This window comes from Entelurus aequoreus, linkage group LG02 (genome assembly GCF_033978785.1).
Source record: "Entelurus aequoreus isolate RoL-2023_Sb linkage group LG02, RoL_Eaeq_v1.1, whole genome shotgun sequence".
Classification (NCBI taxonomy): domain Eukaryota; kingdom Metazoa; phylum Chordata; class Actinopteri; order Syngnathiformes; family Syngnathidae; genus Entelurus; species Entelurus aequoreus.
In genome coordinates, this window is record NC_084732.1 from 53,838,911 (window position 1) to 53,863,725 (window position 24,815).

A 24,815-nucleotide genomic window follows, 5' to 3' on the forward strand; every position below is an offset into this window, starting at 1 on the left:
AAGTGACATACTGTGGTGAGTCCTGATATAGGGAATGCCAAAAGACAAATATGTACAGGTACATATATATAAAATATTAGAAACACTTGGACCCAATAACACCTAGGCATACAACGATTGTAGATTATGACTGTACGATTAGGTAATAATCACAGACAGTCCTAGATATTTTGATATGTTATTTATTTATCTCGGAAATAACAGTAATCAAATGATACCCTTAAAATAACAGTACAAAATAATAAATGTAAACACAGAGTATTATTAATAATACATGAATAATTGTATTATAATGAGATTAAGATTCACTTTATTGATCCCCCAGGGGAAAAAAATACTTATGTGGTAATAAACTCCAGTGTCATCAACTATTATCCATACTTATTCATTTATTTTTAATAATCTATTTTATGCTGTGTTAATAATACTATAACTGGAATGAACATAATTAGATCCCATGGTATAGTGCTGTTATTCTACAAGCTCCTGATGTTGTGTTAGTGCTTTACACTTGCTATATTAATTTACGATGGCTATAGTTTATTCAACAAAAAGAGGAAGAAGTAACCTCTAACATTAAATGATCAATGAATAAAGCCCTAGACAGAAATACTTGTTGCCGTTTGTTTACTCAACGCTAAGCTACCGACCGTACATTTATATTTAACTCCCTGCCAACTCCATTCTTCATGAAGTAACTTGCCAATAATACAATTTAACATATTTATTATGTCTTACCTTTACTTTGCCATGTAAATCTGCACCATAAGGACCTATTAGACCCTTTAGTCGCAACTTTCTTTTGGCAGCTTTTGCAAATGGGTGAGCCATCTTCTTCAATGGTCGCCCGCATTTTTTAAGCACCCGGAATGTTCCCATACTGCTGACTTCAACTTTTATTATCAGAGGAAAAAAGTTTGCTGCTTTGTCGTGCTGCCAATTTTAAGATAATGTAGCCTACTCACATGTCTCTCGATATAAGCGTGTGCACCATGCACTGGTGTAACTTTGTTTACATTCCGTCCAGATTGTACTGAAAATAATCTCAGTTTATAGCAAATGAGGAGGACTGAAACACACAGTGTTGCGGAGCCCTTTGCATTTAAATAACCATGGCGTTTCTAATCACGGTTAATAATAAAACCGGTTAATTGTTGCATCCCTAATAACAACCAACATCGGTGCTTCATTTAAATAAATAGCTTGCATTGCATGCTCCTGCTAGAGTATGCCTCTTACCAATTGGTGAAATACACAAAAAAATGACATGAAGAAAATAAAAATAAAAAGTATTATTACTAACTTATACAGTAGCAAAGGTTATCTAATTTCATAGATGAAAAAATAAATGTTGGTCATGTGGGTACTAATAAACCAAAGTGCTATCACTGTTACGCTCTATCAATCTGCCAGTTTTAGTGTATACTTCCAGCTATCGATTGCCCAAAAATGAGTGTTAATATAAGATCTAATTAAATTAACCACCACAACAGGAAAATACAAAGGGTAATTGTATAAACATTTGGAATACAGTTTGTGAATTGATTACTTAGGGGATTTGAAACGTGTTTGTTTGTGTGAGAGCGAGAGAGAGAGAGAGAGAGAGAGAGAGAGAGAGAGAGAGAGAGAGAGAGAGAGAGAGAGAGAGAGAGAGAGAGAGAGAGAGAGAGAGAGAATCATCTGCTCGTTTCCCTTCAGGGGTTCCTCCTGTTCTAACAGGTGTCGTGGTAGGGTTCCTCTGGGTTCTTCACCTGCCATAATGAGATATTACTACCTGACAGCTCCCAGCTGGAGGAGCATTGACACGGAATCCACCGTTTAGCACAATTAAATTATCACCCTCCATTGTGATTGTGCCATGCTGTGCAGCAGCCAGGTTTCTGGGTACATAATCAACTCATAATAAAGGCTATAAACGGCAAACACTTACTCAATGAGTTGCAGGCGCACACACACATTGTGAGTCATTTTGGTATTCTACGGGAATTTGGAAAAAAAGGAAGGCCTTTTTTTAGCTTTATGTGATGTGTGTTACAATGTCTTAAATCCTCAATGTAATTAAAGATAATGGCATTCAAATAAAAAAAAATGGTGGGGAAAATACAGATTTTTTCCAACTCCAATGCAATGGCTTGGCCGTCCAAATTAATTTTACAAAATTGTTCCTCCATTATTGTTGACCTTCCCCTGCAAAAAGTCAACTCAATTACCGCGGTACTTCAGTGCCCACTTCACACTCCCTCCTGATACCTTCTCTATTACAGTCAGCCTCTGTTAGCACACTGCTAAGACCTAAACGATAGCTTCCCAGCACAAATTAGGTGAGCCACCTGAAGTGCACACTTTACATGTTGAGCCGAGTATTGATAATTACTTTGCAGGGTAAATTATTTGCATTAATATGCGGCAAGAGGAAACGCCTGGTCGCTCACTTTAAACACTTGTGCAGCTGCCATGACAGCGGGGTTGGTGTCCTTGCTCCCTGTGCACGGCAATGGCACACACAGGTGTGAGAGCGCTTAAGTGTTCCTGTCTGACTACTCAGGAAGGGTCGATGAGCACTCACACACTAAATCCCTCCTCGCACTCTCCTTCACTACCTCCTTGCCGATGCTGGTGGCCCCGTTGCTGATCCCAGGACACTTGCTCTGAGCTCGCTGGCAAAACAGTCACATTTTAAAAGAGAATGGGTGGCTACAAAAAGTTACTGTTAATTATTCTTCTCACAACTAAGACGTGTAGTGAAAGTGGTGACTCATCAAATTGCACTAATAGCTCTCTGAAAACTTCTTAACCAAAATAATGCTAAAAAATAAAGACTGAGGCCCCGTTTACACTAAGATAAGGTTATCCAGGGTAAATCACACCTAACCTTATCCGTGTCCACACACAACAATGCCACCGTTTAAGGTCTTTCTGGCGTCACTTCCTGTGTAGAGCACAGTCTTTCTGGCGTCACTTCCTGTGTGGGCGGGGTCTTTCTGGTGTCACTTCCTCTCCGAACTCACTTTGTAAACGATCAATAAGTCCATACAAAGCTAAGTGCCGGAGATTCAAGAATTACACGGCTGACTTACCCGTGTAAAAATTTGTCCGAGGAGGGGGACCTTAAACGATGGTTTAGTGTGGCTGAAACGGGGCTTAGGCTAAATAATTATTAGTTTAAGGGGTTAAACGACTTAGTGTAGACATGGCCTGAAACAAGAAAAATGTATGCGTTTGCCCTCTTACTTTTTTCCTCACCATTTTTCACTGGACCTGCAGGGCGCTGGCATTCCCAAAGGGCCTTCTGTTTCTGCTGCTGCACTTAGGCAAACCTCACAGAGAGTCAGGCCGTCAACCAACACAAGCCTATCTGCCGAGCAGTGGAGCTTTGTGGCTTTCCACAGTTGACAGTAAGTTATGAGACCTTTGTGTGCAGGAGAAGGAAAACAGAGATCGGAATTTGGCAGGGGCATAATAATACAGAAATCTCCTGTTCGCAGAACCTGAAATTTAACGGCAACAATCAAGCATTGTTGAGTGAAAGAAAAGCAACGGTGACAGATGAAATATAGAGTGGGGCCAGCTGTAAACAAAGCACCATTCAAGCCATGTCCAGTCTGTCATGTATTCGTCTGTGCACTGCACTTCAACAAATCCAGTGGAACATCTCGCACAGTTGCCACAGAAGAGGTGGGGGGGTGCCAAGCATTAATATTCAGAGGTGGGTAGTAACTCACTACATTTACTGCGTTACATCTACTTGAGTAACTTTTGGGATAAATTGTACTTCTAAGAGTAGTTTTAATGCAACATACTTTTACTTTTACTTGAGTATATTTATAGAAAAGAAACGCTACTTTTACTCTGCTCCATTTATCTACATTCAGCTCGCTACTCGCTACTGATTTTTATCGATCTGTTAATGCACGCTTTGTTTGTTTTGGTTTGTCAGACAGACCTTCAAAGTAGGATCTACGCATGCCTGTGTTTCACCAATCAGATGCAGTCGCTGGTGACGTTTGACTGCGTTTCACCAATCAGATGCAGTCACTGGTGACGTTGGACTCCGTTTTACCAATCAAACAGAGCCAGGCGGTCACAATTAAACAAGTTGAAAAACTTAGTGGGGTGTTACCATTTAGTGGTCAATTGTACGGAATATGTACTGTACTGTGCAATCTACTAATAAAATTCTCAATCAATCAATCAAAAGTGTGAAGGAAAAAAGACACTTTTTTATTTCAACCGTACTTCCCGTCAAAAGCCTAAAGACTGACCGCACAATAAAAGTGCCGCTCCATCGTGCCTGCGCTAACAAAATAAGATTCTCCGAAAGCCAGCGCAAACAAGCTAGCATGCTACGGAGTTTGCCGCCAATGTATTTCTTGTAAAATGTATAAAAACGAATATGGAAGCTGGACAAATAAGATGCCAAAAACCAACCACTTTCATGTGGTTTTAGACAGAAAGGAGGAACTTTTTTTCTCCTCCTTTTGAAAACGTGGATGTTATCAGCACTGCTGTCTGATTCCAATCAATGCAAGTCATCAGAGTCAGGTAATACACCAACTTATATTCTTATCTTCATGAAAGAAAGGAATCTATATATTAAACATGCATGTATATTCATTAAAATACCTTTAACATGTGAAAAAAAACGGCAAAATAAATAAATGTAAATTATATACTGTATATATAAATGTATGAATATATATACATATATATATATATATATATACATATATATATATATATATATATATATATATATATATATATATATATATAATATATATATATATATATATATATATATATATGATATGTGTGTGTATGTATACAGTATGTATATATGAGGTAGATCACCTCGACTTGGTCATTTAAAAAGTAGCTCGCCTGTTGAAAAAGTGTGGGCACCCCTGGCTTACATGAACTCAATGTCAAATTTGAGGAAGCACATTGCGGTAAGTAATGTTAGTAGATATTTTGGCATATAAAGACAATACAACATACATCCATAAACGTGGATGCATATGAAAAAGTGCAATATATTTATCTGTACAGTAATCTATTTATTTATATCTGCACCTTATTGCTCTTTTATCCTGCACTGCCATGAGCTAATGCAACGCAATTTCATTCTTATCTGTACTGTAAAGTTCAAATTTGAATGACAATAAAAAAGAAGTCGAAGTCGAAGTCTAAAGGGGATATCAATATTTCCTAGGGTTGGGTATCGAGTATCGAGTATCGATTGGAACCGGGACTAACTTTCCGGTTCTCCCGGAATCGTTCAAAAGTTTAAATTTCGATTCCTATTTTCGATACCCAGTCGGCCGACCGGAAAAAAATATGTCCGCCGAACCGGAAGAAGAAGCCGCTGAAAACCAACGAAGAAGCGCCCACCGCCGGAAGTGTTAGCATAGCCGAGCGAGTCAGTCAAGCTCAAGCATGGATAGCGGGCGTCGGCGGGCGAAAGTGTGGCTTTACTTTATAAAAAAAAATGAAATAACCGCGAAATAATAGAGCTCCATGTCCATCAAGAAACGAGTGGAGAGAGAGCTGCAGATGTACCAGGACGTTCCACCGATACTTATGTCTGACGACCTTGCTACATGGTGGTGGTCCGGTGGAACCAACAAAAGACTTATCCTTTGCTGTCAGATCTAGCTTTCTCCTATTTATGCGTTCAAGCTTCTTCCACACCCAGCGAACGTGTATTTTCCACAACAGGAGACACTATCTGTCCAGAACGCTCACGCATCCTGCCTGAGAAGGCGGATATGGTAATTTTTCTAAACAAGAACTGTCTCTGATTTTATACTGTACCTGCTGCTAATCTGGACTGGGTTTTGCAAGTTGTTTCTTATTGTTTATTTGCTTTTCTGCACCAGGTTAGCCCATCAGTGGGAGCACGGTAACATTTTTAAGTACCTGCAGCATCATACACTTGTGTGTGTAAATGTGTTTTCATGAGGTTTCCTGCAGCATCATACACTTATGTGTAAATGTGTTTTCATGAGGTTTTCAAAAATAAAGCTCTCTTGAGGAAAGTGTACCCCTGGGAAAATGTATTCATAATTTATAATATTTATATTCAAGTTCATAGATTTGATATTTATATTCTAGTTGAAAACAGCCCTGTGAGGAATTTATAGTAAAGTTCATAAAAAGTTAATAGAATTAAAATTGATGGAGAATGTCAGACTATTTCATTCAGAAAGACTGTAGGTTAGCTAGCTCATTTAAAATATCCTAAACTTTTTTTTGACCATGCCTCTTAAAAGAATCGGAATCGAGAATCGTCAGGAACCGGAATCGAAACAAAGAATCGGAATCGGAATCGTTCAAATTCAAACGATACCCAACCCTAATATTTCCAGGGAAATCATACAATTGAAAGTGTACACACCTAACTCCCTAATTGTTTGCTTGTTTGATAATATTTTTAACTGCTTACACCAAAAGTGCCAGTACTCTTATTTGACCTCTTCGGAACTTTTATCTATTTAAGAGCTTCAAAAAATAGTGCCCAGAAAAGAATATGAGGTAGAGCAGCTGAGTTTTATGCGACATTTCAATTGGAAAATCAAAACAGGGATAATTAATTTGCTACACCAGCAAGCCATGAGGAAGAGGGGGTCAAGCGAGCCTCTCCTCAAAAATGTATTATTAAACCTTATTATTTTTGTGAAACTGACATTGATTGCTGATTTAAGCCACTGAATCCAATTCATTTGGCCGTGCTGAATAAAAAGCATGGTCGACAGTGTGTAGCGTTCTGACAGGTTGGACAGGAAGGAGCAGAGCAAACGTGAAGGACTAAACGGACTGCTGGCACGCAGCGCTCTTTTGAGGTGGTTAAAAGTTACCTCAAGTGATTGACAGCTGATACAAAAAAAAACAGAGGGTTGATTCACCCATTTGAGTAATTGCTCCAAAATGTAGTTCACATAAGACTTGAATGGGTGTGTGTGTGTGTGTGTTTTAATTTCAAGATTCATGGGTCAGCACAGAGAAAACTTGAGAAGATGAATATGAAACATATTCCTCATAAAAATCAACGGGCTGACAGTCATGGTTGAACAGAAAAATGTGCTGTGCGCTGCAGGAAAGTGGGCGCTGTAGCGGGTTAGACGCTGACCGAAACACAAAATGTCTAATCAGTCTGCCACTAACCATGCGTCTGAATGCTTAGATTGTACTTCAGCTGAGACAAGAGATTTACCTACAGTTAGAAGCATGCTTTTTTCTTGAGGTTTACTAATATGTGTCTCACTTGACACTTCAATCATAAGCCGGCTTGGAAATGATATAATTAGGTAAATCACTTTCTTAAAAAAGCCACAAGTGTGCAGCACAATTTGTGTGTGTTTGGCTGCAGGCCAAGAGTCGCTGGTTCCTGGGCAGCCTCTTGTCCCAGCTCTGTTGTGGTTCCCTGCCACCACAATCATAATGCGAATGCCTCAGCTCAGCATGGTGCAGAGCTGGAGTCCGCTTCGCTCTACTCGAATTGACCCGCAAGGAAATAATCTGATCATCTCAAACTATATTCCTCTATTTGAATTGGTGCCCCACTTATACAAAGAGAACTATTGTGCATGGCAGCAAAATATTTAGTCCTATCAAATGGCTCTGTCTAAAATAATCCATACCACAGTCCTATATGCAAGCTCGTAAAACTGTTTTCAGTTCTTTTGGAGATAGATTTTAATACACAAACTAAACAGATAGGAGTCAAATAGTGTGTGAAGGCCAGTCAAATATGTGATAACGGGATAGGGACTCTACTCAAGCTGTACGAGTGTTTTTGCTCTCCACCAACACATACAAGCCTGAAGCATATATCTGGCTATTTGCTTTCTACTGCAGTGTTGGTAGCAGCTGCATCTTTCACAGATCATCCAGTTTGAAACAATTATACGACTCTGTGAGCTATAAAAGCTATACCTATGTGTATATATATATATATATATATATATATATATATATATATATATATATATATATATATATATATATATATATATATATATATATATATATATATATATATATATATATATATATATATATATATATATATATATATATATATATATATATATGTGTATATATATATATATATATATATATATATTTTTTTTTTAATATATTTATACTGTATATACACACACACATATATATATATATTTATACTGTATATACACACATATATATATATATATTTATACTGTATATACACACATATATATATATATATATATTTATTTATACTGTATATACACACATATATATATATATATATATATATATATATATATATATATATATATATATATATATATATATATATATATATATATATATATATATATATATATATATATATATATATATATATATATATACACACATATAAATACATATATGTATATATATGACTTCCTGCCTTTAAAAAAAGTTTTATATACATACATATATATATATTTTATAATATATATACATTTGTATATATAAAATAAGTCTTATATATATAAAACTTGTTTTTATGCATCTAATAAAATATCGTATATATATATATATATATATATATATATATATATATATATATATATATATATATATATATATATATATATATATATATATATATATATATATATATATATATATATATATATACACATATAGTTTGTTACTTTTGTGCAGACTGTAAACTATAAATTATTTGTATCTTGGCCTTTTTAATGGGCAAAGGTCCTGTAAGAGCTTCCTTAATCTTAATTAATCTTCTGTTAACGGTTGCTGTAAATTTACAATTATATAATCAATTACCAAATAATGTACATTGGGCAAGGCACAGTTACTCAGGGCAATGCAATTAATGTTCTTATTACAACAGGTTGTCAAATCATTGTAAAAAAGCTGGAGCTAAAGGGTAGATACTACAAGAGTAATTAAGTGTCTATAAAGGTAACAACCTTTGTTACAGACTTTAGCGTTTAATGTAAAGAGTGTATGCCAGACCTATTCAACTAGTAGCAAAATCCGGCCCAGGAATGATGCCATACCGGCCCACTAGTTCAGTTCACAACTTGTAAGACAAACATTTTTACAGTAAATTAAAAAAAAGTATTTCTGTTGTATAGAGGAACTTGGACCACTGTAAACACATTAGCGGATCTTTGCATTGACATTAGACCTTTCTAGCAAACAGGACACTATGGTCCAAACTTGTGGTTTACATGACTGAGGTGTTCCTCAGGGCAACCCTGTAAGTCCTCTTCTTTGTGGCTGTTATATTTTTTTCCCGAAATGTGACTTTTGCAACTAAGGTGTTGCTGCAGCTTGTATATTTCAGATGCAGTCAGAAGTCATTTCATCAACTTCTTCAGTTATACTGTACTAGTAGTGTTCCTCAAGTTTCCATTTTAGGTCCTCTCTTTTTCATCATTTGGAATATTTAACTGGTGGCAAACGAGTTCAGCTCAAAATACTTGTGAGAGACTCACATTTTTGCAGTAGATTCTTAAAAACACTAGATTGCTGTCGAAATCAAATGTCTACTGTAGAGGACGCTAGTTCTCCAAAATATACAAAATACAACTAATTGTAAAGGGAGAAGTCTGGCACGCTGGTTCTTAGCATTCTGGTAATGTAGCCCCCCAAAACAATTTAGTGGAATTACTTTATTGTCATTACTTTTAGGAAGGCAGTGGTCCAGCATTGTATCAGTAAAATAGCTGCTACATCACTCCAGCACAGGTTAAAAATACAGACCTATAGACGTCGCAGTGTATATATAAAATGTATGTTGGTGGAGCGTTTTGAAGTTGTTTTAGAGGGCTTTGAAGGCTACAACAGTGACTCCCATTAGCCACATATTCCAAGTGTTTTTTTTACAATCTCAGTTCCCTCCTAGTCCTAATAGTGTATAGAACCTATAAGAGATGATTTAGACAGGCAATTTTGACTGATACTATAAACTCTCTGAAGCTGTCTTGAAGAAGTCAAAAACTTTCAGAATTTCCCGAATCCCCCCATGAGGTTGTGCCTGCAAAGTGTTGCTCTGTATCTGTTCCTGAGAAGCTCTGAGGAATTGCATCACGCTGCAGGGTGTAAGCCCGTGGCAGCAACATACTGTAACATGGATGAAATACCACATGTTGGACAGAGTCATAAACACCTTGCATACTGGATGGCTGGACACTCTGACTCGTCTGTGCTGCGCAGTTTGGCACACCTGACAGCATGGTGCTAAGTATCAGCTCAGACCTGACTATTGTCCAAGACTATGCAAAAACAGTCACACAACTGAGTCTTAACTGTGTATACAATAGTCTCTGAGTTGAGCTCACATCGGGTTCCTCTCATTATAGGGTTGTATCGCAAAACTCTTGTTCTATATAGTTAGAGTTGATGCAATATGAACCACACATGAGGAGTCAGCAGCAATCTGCATATTCAATAACATCCGTAATTATATGCGCAATTCATCAAGGGGGATGTGATTGCAGGGGAAGTGGAACAGAGTGGAATTGAGAGGAGCAGAGAGGTCTGGTTCCTGGAGGACTTAAGTCTAATCACAAAACTAACATGATAATTGAAATCTAAATTGAATGGTTTATCCCTCACAAAGAATGTCTGATATTTTACCAAGTTGGAAGTACTTATCTAATATGAGCCATAAACAAAACAAGAGATGCTGTGTGGAATAATAACATCCTCATTAACTTGTATGAATCTTATTATTGTTCTCTTTGCTTAATATGGGTCATCTTAGCCAAAAATTCAGAGAAATTTGTGGCCAAATCCTTATTCCTCAACAAAAAGCTGGCTAGTTTTCAGTGAATGTATCAACTTACTAACTTAATAAGGTTGTTAGTTTAGGACACTCATTTAGAACATAATATTATTGACAACAAAATATAGTCTTGTCATGACATTTAAATGCTGTTGCTCATTGAAGCAATGAGAACATGTGAGCTTGAGGGAACCAGGCTGCCCTCCACTTCACCTCAGTGGCTACACAATGCCTTCCCATTCGCTTCTCAGGTTTTGCTCATTGTCTAATTGCAGCAGAGAGAAAGTGCATAAAAGTCCTCTGTCCCATTCTCCTTTTCCACGCACCTTCTTCTGCTATTGCTGCTCGACCACAGGCTTCATATTCATCCTTCAATAATGTTTAATTAGTAATGCCAAATTCATTAACCTACAATGCTGTTACGCTGGCCTCCGCCATAAATTATCTTAATGTGAACAGACGCACTGCAGCTGTAATAAGGGACATAAAACTCAAAGAGAAACAGATACTGTTCTTCTGTAGTCAAGATCATTACAGCCAGGCAGTGTTTTAAAACCGGGCCATTTTAAGGGATTCAGCCCTATAGGTCTTGAGAAAGGCAGGATGCTTAAAATACATTATATTGAAAATGCATTGCAATAATACCTGAGAAACATATTTTCAAGATATATGGAGGTGGAGGTCGCTTTCCAACAAAGTTGAAGTCTGATTTATAGTGGCTCGACACACTACTATGATGAAGCAGTGAAGGGTGTGTGACGACGGGGTCGCATCGTGGTGCGAGGTGTTTTCCCAGGAATGCAGACGGGCTCGGACACAGCTTGCCGGTAGGAAAATATTTATTTAGGAACTAAACATGCAGGAAAAAACAAAGACGTGCACATGGCACATAAGGCAAAAACAAAAGGGCTAGCGTGGGAGCTAGCAAGCAAAATTAGCCTAGCGTAAAAACTAGCAGCTAAAGCACAGGAAACATACGTCGTCATCCGTTGTGAAAACAAACTACGAAGCCAGACCGACTGGTTGGGGAGGCAAGCTTTAAATAATAATGTCAATCATGAAAAACAGGTGCGCCTCGGGAATACCCGCGGCAGGTGAAAATAATCAGTAACTATGGTAACCAAACTGAGAAGTGCTAAAACGGGAACTAGACAGAGATCAAGCCAAACAGAAAAACACAAGTGACCAGAAAACGTAAACAGAAATATGATCCGGGCAGCGCATCATAACAGTACCCCCCCCCCTTAAGGGACAGATCCCAGATGTCCCCTGGAAAAACTAAAAAATCCCCCCCGACTACAAGGCAGTTCACAAGTCAAGGGAGGGAGGAGGGAGGAATTGGCGGAGGGTCGCCAGGCCACGTGTCCCCGAATCCACCGGGGAAGGGTCAGGTGGCGGCGGCGAATGGAACGCCGAGGCGGGCGACCACGGAAAGGCCACATTCGTGGCCGCCGAGAAGGTGGGCGTGAGTGGCGCCAGAAGTTCAGCAGCCTCTGAGTCCTGCAACAAAGTCTTGGATGTCGCTGCTGTTTGCGCCACTGGCGTCCATTACCTGACCTCTGAGAGAGCTGCTTGCGCAGCCGGACCACTCGAGGTCGCTGAGACGTCGCCGTGGAAGCGGTAGGTGTTGACGTCGCCGTGGCAGCCGGAGGAGTCGACGTCGCCGTGGCAGCCGGAGGAGTCGACGTCGCCGTGGCAGCCGGAGGAGTCGACGTCGCCGTGGCAGCCGGAGGAGTCGCTGTCGTGGCAGCAGGAGTCGCTGTCGTGGCAGCAGGAGTCGGTGCTGGTGCTGGTGCGAGAACCAGCCGAGGAGTCGGTGCTGGTGCGAGAACCAGCCGAGGAGCAGGTGCTGGTGCGAGAACCAGTCGAGGAGCAGGTGCTGGTGCGAGAACCAGCCGAGGAGCAGGTGCTGGTGCGAGAACCAGCCGAGGAGCAGGTGCTGGTGCGAGAACCAGCCGAGGAGCAGGTGCTGGTGCGAGAACCAGCCGAGGAGCAGGTGCTGGTGCGAGAACCAGCCGAGGTGCAGGTGCTGGTGTGGGAACCAGCCGAGGTGCAGGTACTGGTGTGGGAACCAGCCGAGGTGCAGGTGGCCTAGCTGGCGGTTGCGGCTTAGCAGGCCGAAAAACCGGTGGTGGCAGCCGGGCAGGTGGTTGCGTTCTAGCACGCAGACGGACTGGTGGCGGTGGCCGAGCAGGAGGTTGTGGCTTAGCCCGCCGAAGGACAGGTGGCGGTGGCCGAGCAGGAGGTTGCGGCTTAGCACGCAGACGGACTGGTGGCGGTGGCCGAGCAGGAGGTTGCGGCTTAGCCCGCCGAAGGACTGGTTGCGGTGGCCGAGCAGGAGGTTGCGGCTTAGCACGCCGAAAAACTGGTGGCGGTCGGGCAGGTGGTTGCGGTCTAGCACGCAGACGGACTGGTGGCGGTGGCCGAGCATGAGGTTGCGGCTTAGCCCGCCGAAGGACAGGTGGCGGTGGCCGAGCAGGAGGTTGCGGCTTAGCACGCCGTTGTGCCACCCCACTCGCACAGCTCCCAGTACTAGCCCCCCCTCAAAAAGCGGATCCCAGATGCGCTCCTTGCGGTTTGGAACCGTCTTCAAGGGTGGGTGGAGGGAGGTCAGGAGGAGGGCAGAATCCTCTCCTCTAAATTGTCCAAAATGTCTATTCTTACTCCCCACTTGAGACTGGGTGGGAGCACAGGGGGAAAAAATATGTGCAGTGGGCGTAGCAATAGTCACTGGGGGTGGAGCTAGAAAGTCAGGTGACTGGGACTGACTAGATTTAGATTGAACAAAAATGTCCTGATAATGTTTTATCTTAGAATTAAAGTCCTTAGGAAGCGGCTGACAAAAAGGAGTAGAAGAATTTAAAAAAAAATCTTCGTCTCTGACGTCATCCACAGTGGGCGGGATGACGTCATCCGTGCGGGTCTACAGCTGACTGACAGCCCAATCAGCGAAGTAGTCGATTGGGTTGCCAAACATCTGAGAAGGGGAATCTTGGGCTGAAGGTAGCTTACTGTGTAGTGGTGGAGGAGTCTGTGGGAGTGGCGCGTCTTGGCAGCGAAGTGAAGACCTCTCGGGCGGCTTCCGTCTTCGCTGACGCGTCCGGTGGTGCGGAGGTGTGGCGATGTCCTCGGGCCATACGGAGTTGACTGGGACCAATCTTCCGTTAGGACCCCAGATCAGGTCCTGGCGCTCCGAGGGGGAATAGCGAAGAGTCTCCGCCTCCATCGCTCGCAACACCATCCACGCACCTTCGTCCATCTCCTCCAACGTGCTCGCTGCGGGAGAACTTTTTGCTGGCTTCGTACTGTGACGACGGGGTCGCATCGTGGTGCGAGGTGTTCTCCCAGGAATGCAGACGGGCTCGGACACAGCTTGCCGGTAGGAAAATATTTATTTAGGAACTAAACATGCAGGAAAAAACAAAGACGTGCACATGGCACATAAGGCAAAAACAAAAGGGCTAGCGTGGGAGCTAGCAAGCAAAATTAGCCTAGCGTAAAAACTAGCAGCTAAAGCACAGGAAACATACGTCGTCATCCGTTGTGAAAACAAACTACGAAGCCAGACCGACTGGTTGGGGAGGCAAGCTTTAAATAATAATGTCAATCATGAAAAACAGGTGCGCGTCAGGAACACCCGCGGCAGGTGAAAATAATCAGTAACTATGGTAACCAAACTGAGAAGTGCTTAAACGGGAACTGGACAGAGATCAAGCCAAACAGAAAAACACAAGTGACCAGAAAACGTAAACAGAAATATGATCCGGGCAGCGGATCATAACAGGGTGGAGTCTAACACAAACTGCATGTTACACATGAGTGTTATTTTATCAAGTTTTGGGGATTTTGAGACAAGCAGTTCTGAAAATGATGACCAAAACTGAGAGGGGCATTTTGAAGTTGGAGTCAATACATCTACTGAGATTACTGTGCATCAAGAAGGAGGAAGTGGTGTGGGAATGCATGTATGCAAATGAGGAGGAGCTGTGACCATGAAGTTTGTAATTGTTGTGGCTTATATCACTCAGTATGTTTACAAGCACTAAATTAGTCAGATTCCCCAAATAAATTGGCCTCTTTCATTTTCGCACATGTATGTGAAGTCCCTGTTTATATGCATCATCACATCTTTAATTTGACTCTTGGCCAAATGCTGTATGCCTCCCATGTGAACCCTTTCAGTCGGGTTTCAGGGCAAATCACTCTACTGAGACAGCCGTCGCAAAACTGACTAATGATCTATTGCTAACTATAGATCCTGATGCGTCATCCATGTTGATGCTTCTTGATCTCAGCGCTGCTTTTGATATCTTCGATCTATGAGAACGTATCAAAACACGTATTGATATGTCAGACTTAGCCTTTTCTTGGTTTAACTCCTATCTTACTGACAGGATGCAGTGTGTCTCCCATAACAATGTGACCTCAGAGTATGTTAAGGTAACATGTGGAGTTCCACAGGGTTCTGTTCTTGGCCCTGCACTCTTCAGCATCTATATGCTGCCGCTAGGTGACATCATACGTAAATACGGTGTTAGCTTTCATTTTTTTATGCTGATGACACTCAACTTTAAAGCCACTCAAGCTGACCAACACGTCAGATTGTAGTCATCTAGAGGCGTGTCTAAATGAAATTAAACAATTGATGTCCAGCAACTTTTTGCATCTTAACGCCAAGAAAACAGAAATGTTGATTATCGGTATAACGAGACACTGGCACTCACTTAATAATGCCACCTTAACATTTGACAACAAAACAATTATACAAAGCGACTCGGTAAAGAATATTGGCATTATCTTAAACCCAACTGTGTTACTGAAACAGCCTTCTTTCATCTCCGTAATATCGCAAAAATTTGTCCCATTTTGTCCAACACTGAGATCATTATTCATGCGTTCGTTACGTCTTGTCTCGATTACTGTAACGTATTATTTTCGGGTCTCCCTATATCTAGCATGAAAAGATTGCAGTTAGTACAAAATGTGTCTGTGAGAGTTTTGACGAGGGCAAGAAAGATTAAGAATTTTACTGACTCACCCGCATTGGCTTCCTGTGCACTTAAGATGCGACTTTAAGGTTGTAATACTAACGTATAAATCATTAAACAGTTGAGCTCCATCCTCCCTTGCTGATTGTGTTGTACCATATGTCCCAGCCAAAAAACTGTGTTCTAAGTTTCACGGCTTATTAGTGATTCCCAGAGCCCAAAAAAGTATGTGGGCTCTAGAGCATTTTCTATTCGGGCTCCAGTACTCTGGAATGCCCTACCAGTAACAGTTTGAGATGCTGAGAGTTACGTAGACGCGCACACAGCTACTTGGCTTGATGCCAAATATTAGCGGAGTCAACCCCACCCACGTAGCAAAAACTAATGCTTATGAAATGACTGAATTTTGTAACAATTTTGTGATTTATCCTTAACAATGTGTGTTTTACCTGTTACATGTAGTTTCAGCCAGAGTATTATTTTGAGCATTTACTAATGATTGTATTTGTCTTAAAGGGGACCTGCCCTTTTAAAAAAAAAAAGTGTTCACAATCATTATGAGAGACAAGAACACATGATTTAAAAAACATTGCGGCTAATGGGAGTTGCCGTTGTAGCCCTAAAAGCCATCTAAACAACTTCAAAACCCTCCATCAACATTGTATATACACAATGCAAGTCTATATATAATGTAGTAACAGACACGTTCATAACAATATGTAATATGTACAATATTTACCTATTTTGATCATTTTAATCATTGCCGCATAGATTTCTGTTTCCATAGCAGCGCACATCTGACTTGCGACAACAAATGTGTGTCATACTTCTGGAAACAAAGGCATGTGTGTGTTCTAATCATGGCAGACTTGGTAACTGACAACAAAGACGACTATTTTTGGACAAATGAGGATTTACAACCCTATCTTTTTGAAGCTGAATACAAGAAGGATGAACTACTGCTTCTAGAAGCCAGCACGAAGGAAGAATGAGACGTTGGCGCAAACGGAAGCCGAACGATTGAGGTCGACGTACCTCGAAGCTGCAAAATGTGGAACTTGAATCCATGCTATTTTGACATAAATGGAGTTCTTACCCAAATAAACCGGAATAAATGTCCTCGGCCAGCTGGACCAGACGCACAACTGTCCATCGAGTGAGTCACATTTTAATATTATCCTTGATACATGCAGCAAATTACCGTACAACTCCAGAGTATACTCTGTCTGGATAACTGTTTACAAACAAAACATGAAATGTTGGCTAATACTTTACAGATACTGTAATTTGATTGTTCATGTTTTTCAGTCTGTCCAAATTAGTGTCCTATCACATTGTGTTGTGCATTACAAACTGAAACACGTTTCGTGTTGACGTAGAAGTTTGCTTATCCCTTTCCGTAGCTAGCTTTTATGGCTAATACCTTTTATGGCATGCCGATGTGTTACTACACTACAAAAAGAGTTCCTCAGTGTTCGCTCTTACAATAACAATGTCGCTAAAACTTGGTTATTATACAGCTAATGGAACGTAAATGAAATATTTTTGACAGTTTTTGAATGCATTTTAAGGAGAACGAGCCGATTTGTACATTTTACAAAGCAAAAAAAAAAAAACGATAGGCAAAATAAAAATAAAAAAGTGGAGTTCCCCTTAAAGAACAGACCAAGAGTGGCAACCATAAATCATAAAACATAATGTCAATAAAGCTTTGTATTCTATTCTAACCTAATCCTGGATTATGACAGGCTATACTTAATATATAAAATTGTAAATTGTTCTTTGAGTGCACCAAGAAAAACCTAAAGTGTTTAATGCCTTTAAAATTTTATTTTAATCTGCTAAAATTGTTCTTGGAGTGTAATTACGTATCGTAAGATTTTTTTGTTAAAATGAAGCCAAAATTATTATTTTTTTGTGGTCCCCTTTATTTTGAAAAGTTTTGAAAAGTATTGAAATGCCGGTAACGGTACCAAATATTGGTATTGGGACAACCCTACCAGGGTCAGATTTTTAGCTTGTTTAGCTATATGGGATTGTGGGTAATTAGAATAAGAATGGTCCATGCTAATAGCTGTCACCAGCAGAGGCTGTCAGATATAATGGATAACAACTTTCTGCATGTATTTTGTGTTGTCGATAATGTTGAAATGTGTGTTTATATTATATCTGCTTTGGTTCTTGTGGTTATTGTGATACTCAGAAGTATTGAAAGAAATCGCTGCTGTGGCAGATATTTAATTGCTGGTACATGTCAATAACCAGAGCTGCCAAGCCTCATGCAATTTAACCCATTCTCACGCCTCTTGCCACACTTGACATATTGCACGCTTATTTTTCCCATTCACTACTCTATATTTTTTTTATTTTCATAATAATTAACTTTTTTCCTTGCGACTTGTCATAGTTTGATTCCTCTTAGTGACTTTCTTTTTCAAAAGCGACAAGCAACAAATCTAGCGACTTTTTTGTATGTTTTGGCGATATGGAAGTGCGTACCACTCTAATAACCTCAACGTACAAGCGGCAGTTGAGCCTTTCCTCACAAGCGGTCACCGGCCTACTGGATGTCTGCTCTTTGGCAACCGGTTACCGAAAACACAATTCGTTGTACTTTTAAGTGCAATGACAATAAAGTTCCATTACAGTCACAAAAGAGAGACGACACACACCCACTCTGTGCAAAGCTGCCGCTGTTTCTTCCTTGGTTTACAGAGTGCGATTAATGTAAATGTTTCATCACTGTCACATTTCAAATGAAAACAAACCTATCGTTCATGTTAATGAGCCAGTCAATAGATTTGGTTTGTTTGTGAATATCATAACCCTTTAGGCTTTTGATCAAATTTGATACACTAACATTTAACAATGTAGAACAAAGAAAAATACAATTAAACCACGGATTAACTGAAGATAATTAATTTACATTTCTTATCACAATTTGCATCTTTATAACTCACTTTTTGTATCTACCAAGAGTTATTCATTTATCTTACATTGTCTGTCTATTGTAATCAATTATGCAAATGTGGCACTAATGTCATCTATCAACTCCTAGTAACATGTATGGCACTCAATAGCTACTTTCCTTACTGGGGAGTTGGCAATACTGTAAAGTCAAGAGAGCTCAGAAAAGATTGAGGACAGTGAGAACGGTGTTGTAGAAGAGATACAAATTGAGAACGCAGATGCAGAGGATGAGACAGAAGAGTAGACAGTGGAGATGATTTTCATTTTAATTTCTGATTAATTAAAACTAGCATTAGAATGCCACAGTGCAGGGAGAGCTGCTGGAGGTGAGGACATAAGTCTCAAGGTATAAATCGACGTTAAAACAGGCCAAATCGGTGTTAGAAAAGGCCCATTTTTTTTCATACACCACTTAAGTCTCACTCTTGTCATTTTCTGAAACTTGGCAGCCCTGTTAATTATGTTGTCCAAATTGTTATATGCACATTCCATTCTTACATTACGAAATAAAGTATGAATAACAACGTTGCTTGTGAATGTTTTTCTCATTCACTAAAATATATTTATTGAGAGGCAAAGAATACTTTTTATGTTATCTACCACAGTTATTGTTGTTGTCTAATCATCAATGACAAACAAAGGTGCCACCTGCATAGGCTGGGGTTTAAAATTATCACCTTCAAGTCATAGTCATGTGCACTTTCTCACATAAATGAGCCATGCTTATATTGGCTTGAACACTTTGTGATGAGATGATCAAACTTTTAGTAAATAAGGTTACTTATTTTTTCTGAGGTATGCTCCTGGATAACAATCGTTAGGCCATTATCAACTATTGCTCTTTGAAACGATGTACTGCTAACAAAACTGGATTTGGTTGTTCTAATGCTTTCCATGTAATCAACAACCCATTGTTGAACTCTTGAAAACAATAAGAGCCAGGGATGAGGTTCATAATGATTGGTCTGTGCTGTCAAGGTTCTTTACAATGTGTCCATTTAAAAAGGCAGGGCCTTGACCGACTACAGATTTTCTTGTAACTGTCAACTGTCTGGCTTAACGGAAAAATGTCTGTTCTCTTTAGCCACTGAGCAGCAGCAAGGAAGAGCAAAGTACAGTATATGGCGAATTGCTGGCTGTCATGTGAGGAAGAAAAATAGTAAAACTTAAAAGAAGATATCAAAAGGTTGGCATCATGAGTCCATGTCCATGATAAAATCACATTAACTTTGACAAGTGATTTTACACACATATTGTAACAGTCAGATTACTTCGCTAATCAAAAATGTCAGCTGAGTTTTATTGAACATGTCAACATAACTCCATCAGATAATTGCACATCTATGTTCCAAAACTAACCGCATTACAAATCTGGCCCAACCCCTTTAGGATTCAAAACAATGTTAAATGAAAATATACAGTACACATACATATACTTAATATAAAGGCATGTAAACATCCTTTGGAGTGAAAGTTGTAACAAGCAGAGCTCTGCACTATTAGCTAAGCTCCATTGTAAGTGAGAGAGAGAGACAGAGCTGGCGGGCAGGAGGAATGCTAAGTGGGCCCCTTAGCCTAGTCAACCTTCAGTGGGTTTCATTTATCTTCATCTTGTTAGACTAAATTAATTAACAATCTCAATGTTACACACTTTCTCCTTTCATTACATCAAATAATGGCAGAAATGCAGGGGGAGCAAGGGGTGCATCACTTTGGGAGTAGGCAGACACTAAAGACATCTCTTTCTTTTCCTCTCTCTCTTTGCTTACCTTCCGCTCTCTGTTCATACTTTAAAGCTGTCAATTTTCTTAGCCTCATTCACTATCCAAACACAATTGGCTTCATACCACCAGTGCGTCTCAAATCAAATTAATCAGCTGTGAGCCTTCGTATATTGTGATCACAAATAGCATTGTGTACACCAGTTCAGACTAATGTCATGTTTTATTAAACAAACTTATTAAGTTGTTATTCGGAAGTTTGTACTAACTCCTCCACATCAATAGAAATAGACATACTTCCCTCACCTGCACAAAATCAGAGCTGATTTGTTGAAATATCGTTCTCGATGTGCAATTTAATATTATGTTTTGCAGGCATACAAGAGATGCACACTCTAAAAGACGTCATACTAAGATTTTTCTTTTTCATTGAAAACTCTTTCTTGTGATCTCAGTGGTCCCCAACCAACGATCCGGGGACCGGTACTGGTCCGTGACGCATTTACTACCGGGCCGCAGAGAAACATTAAATAATTAATAAACAACTGCATTTTCTCAGACTTAACTTTCACTTGTCAAACTAGACACACCAATAAGCTTTTTAATAGATGTAAAATAAAACTCCTCACAGGAAGTTGCCATTTGTTATATTTGTGTTATACATGATATAATGCACATTAGTGAACATATATCATATAAATGTGACGGATTGTAGCCAAAGGCTGATTTCCATTTGCAGTCCCCAGCAGGTTACTATCAACCTGCTGGGGACTGCAGATAGAAACAAGCCCAGGGCTCCCACTAATTCAGCGTTATAGTGAATTGTATTTTTCATGCACTTATTTTTGCTGTATTTATCTGGCACAAGTGGTCCGTGATGCAAAAAAGGTTGGAGACCTCTGGTCTACATAACATGTAATGGTAATGCTTTAGTCTAAATGTTGTATAGACATACCAAAGACTATAAAAATGGGACCCGTTTCCCTCCCTGCTTGGCACTCAGCAACAAAGGGTTGGAGTTGGGGGTTAAATCACCAAAATGATTCCCGGGCGCGGCGCCGCTGCTGCCCACTGCTCCCCACTGCTCCCCACTGCTCCCCAAGGGGATGGGTCAAATGCAGAGGACAAATTTCACCACATCTAGTGTGTGTGTGACAATCATTGGTACTTTAATCTTTAATCTTAAAATTTTGTTTTACAGACCGTTGTCAAGCTTTTTGACTGTCTTTCCAGAATGTGCTGTCTTATTGACGTGCTAAAGCCCTTCTCCAGGCCAAGCCCCCTTCGACTGAATCTCCACTCCATCCGCCATGTTGTAGTTTTTAGCGCTTCCATACCGAGTCTACAGTACTGAAAGATATAAGTTGGAACTATACAGTACACTTCTGCCAACAGTGGAGGATTTTAGCATACATTTTGCATGCACGAGCCAGTCTGCTCCATAACAAGAGGATAGAGAAAAATAAGCAACTTATTGACTACAACTTTGGACTACTACTGAATAAAACGGCAGACTCGCGCAAAGCGCTTTGGGTAAACCCCTACCATGTATGGTAACTATAGCAAAATACGTCACTAACATCTCAAATGTCATTCAGCTAGTTTGAAACAAGTTTGGAAGAAGTCAAGTTTTATAAATATTTCCGCAATGCCTCGATTTAAAATTTCTGGGATTTATGGGGATCCCAAACAAACAAAAACAGGTAATAAAAGTTATTTTTTGCTAATAGGACCCCTTTAAGGCTTTATTTGACCCAATCTGTTTGCTTGAAAAAAGATGCTGGGATTCTTCACTAGAGAAATGACTTAACTGCCACATTCCTCCACTGCTATCCTTTTCTCCCTGATCACCCTCACCCCACAGCCCATACTCTCGGCCCATACAAGCTTAGCCTGCCTTTAATCTTGGCCTGATTGTTGAGGCCAATCTCGTAGATATATCCCTTTACAGTCTTTTCTTCTTTAATTAAAACAAATACTGACGGAAGCATGTGGATCAGTGGAGGAATTATGTGTTTACTTTGAATAAACACTGTCTTTTTTCATATTAACTTGTATGAGAACAAAAAGAGACTGTTGTAAAACTAAAATAAGGTCAGGAATGTGTTTCAGTGCCTTAAAGATAGTCATATATATATATATATATATATATATATATATATATATATATATATATATATATATATATATATATATATATATATATGTTGAATTTGTTGTCTGTCTCTGCAAGATCACTTTACTATTCCCTCACTTATGTACACAATACATTGAAGTATCCCAAATACAATTAACTACCGTAAATTTCGAACTATAAGCCGCTACTTTTTTTCTACGCTTTAAATCGGTGTGGCTAATTTATGGATTTTTTTTCGCTTGCGGCTATAATGCAAAAAGTTTTCACAGAACACAAGCAAATATATTGAAACGGTGTTTTATTGTTTGTGCTATGGCGCCATCTTTTGGATGAGTTCACTCACTGAAGGTGCTGCTGGGCGAATGGCTACAGTGTTTCCTGCTGTTGAAAGCTTTAAACCGGAAGTACAAGTGCCATTCCGTCTTCTAATCATCCATAGCGTTTCTACTTGTATGGATTCTTCATTCATCACTCCAAGCAACATTTGTAAGTTGCACAGTATAACTAAAACAATTCTTACTTACTGAACTGCCCCAAGTGTGATGTGTGTTGGAGTGTTTTCATACATATTTGTATGTGCTATTATAATGTAATGAAGCTAGCGTTAGTAGTGTTAGCTAATATGGTAACACATTTCAAAATGTGTCTGTGTTGGCATTATTAACTTACAATGGCATTCTTTTTATTTTGTTTCAGTTTGGTAAATTCACCAAAACGTGACCGTGGTGTTATTAAGTCTGTTTAGTTGATTGGAGGGCTAGCTTCCACAGCGAGTAGGTCCATAACGATGACGTCTGTTTTGTTTGATTAGTCATTTTACTGCTGTGTTACAGAAACTGTTTGGAAACAATTAAAGTATGTAAATAAACATTTACAAAATATTTCTGTGTAAATAATTCATTTCACAATGTATATGTCTGCGGCTTATAGTGTGGTGCAGCTAATATATGGAAATATGTTTTTCTTCTAAAAATTTTGTGGGTGCGGCTTATATACTGGTGCACTCAGGAAATCATAGTACACTTTAATTTTGTTTGTATCCATACCTTAAAAAGTGGAAGTGAGTGTGAGCAGCCTGGGCTAAAAAATGTAGCAACATGTATGCCTGTGAAAAAATCCTGTCAAATTAGAGCAGATACAGCATACGGTATACATTGGTGCCTACAAAAAAATGTCAACACATAAAGGAATCATATTAATGCTCTTAACTATATGGATTGTATCGAAAAGGTTGGTACACATTTGGTCAAAGTTTGGTTAATTTCTTAGTGTGATTCTATGGAAGAGTTACATGTCACTGCATTAAAGCGCTTCCAGTCGTTTTCCTTGATGACATTTTAACTGACGAGGGTAATGGTATCAAATTGTTCTTTCTTTTCAAAATGCTCTTAACTATTCAGAGAGCGAAAATAAGCTTGTTAATTTAATTAAATAAGTGACCTTTTGAAAAAGAAATCAAAGAGGATTCATTAGCTTTAGTAAAGTTAGGGTGACAGAAGCTTTGAAAGGCAGATGCTGCTGCTGTGGCTTCTAATGAGCCAACCCTAATTAGGGAGCAACACTGTAGCCCAGAGAAGGTGGTTTACCAGGAAAGAGGCCAATGGTAAATACATTCTCTTATTTACTTTCATTCTGTCTAACGACAGCACACATTTTAATTAGAATCACTGAAAAAAAAATGTAATCTTCATGGTGGGTTGAGTACAGTCAGAGAACACCAAGAGAAAGAAGTGTACAGTGTACAGTACATGACAAAAATGATAGGCCGGGCAGTGCAGCACTGCTCCTAGCAAAGATTAGGTCAGTGCGGGTGGGAGGTCAGATAGGGACAGTGGTTGGACAAAAGCATGCGGTGTAAAGACCAGAAAGCCTGATCTGCTGATCCCTTAAGACATGAAGGGGAAAGAAAGGGGACACCCCATCTACATCCATGCCTTACGCTCATGTGTGCTTTCAGTCTGACTGGTGGCTATCAGGGTGAGCATGCCTGTCTGCAACCACATGGACACACTCATCCCATACACACAGCTTGGGTAAATATGTTTGAATCCACGTTTAACATAGTTCAAATACACACACAAACACGGGCACGCACGCACAGGACAAAGTCCAAAGCTAACAATGTGTGGAGAAATTTAACCCCTGTTAGCCCACAGCCACCCTTGCCCGACCTATGATCCTAAATGGCAACAACGGAAAAGCAACTA

General features: G+C 39.7%; 1 protein-coding gene across 4 annotated transcripts in view; it reads right to left on the minus strand.

Annotated features, from left to right (window-relative positions):
- Positions 1–24,815, minus strand: part of LOC133635813 (transcription factor SOX-6-like) — a 221,121-nt gene that overhangs the window by 136,679 nt on the left and 59,627 nt on the right. The window lies entirely within an intron of this gene.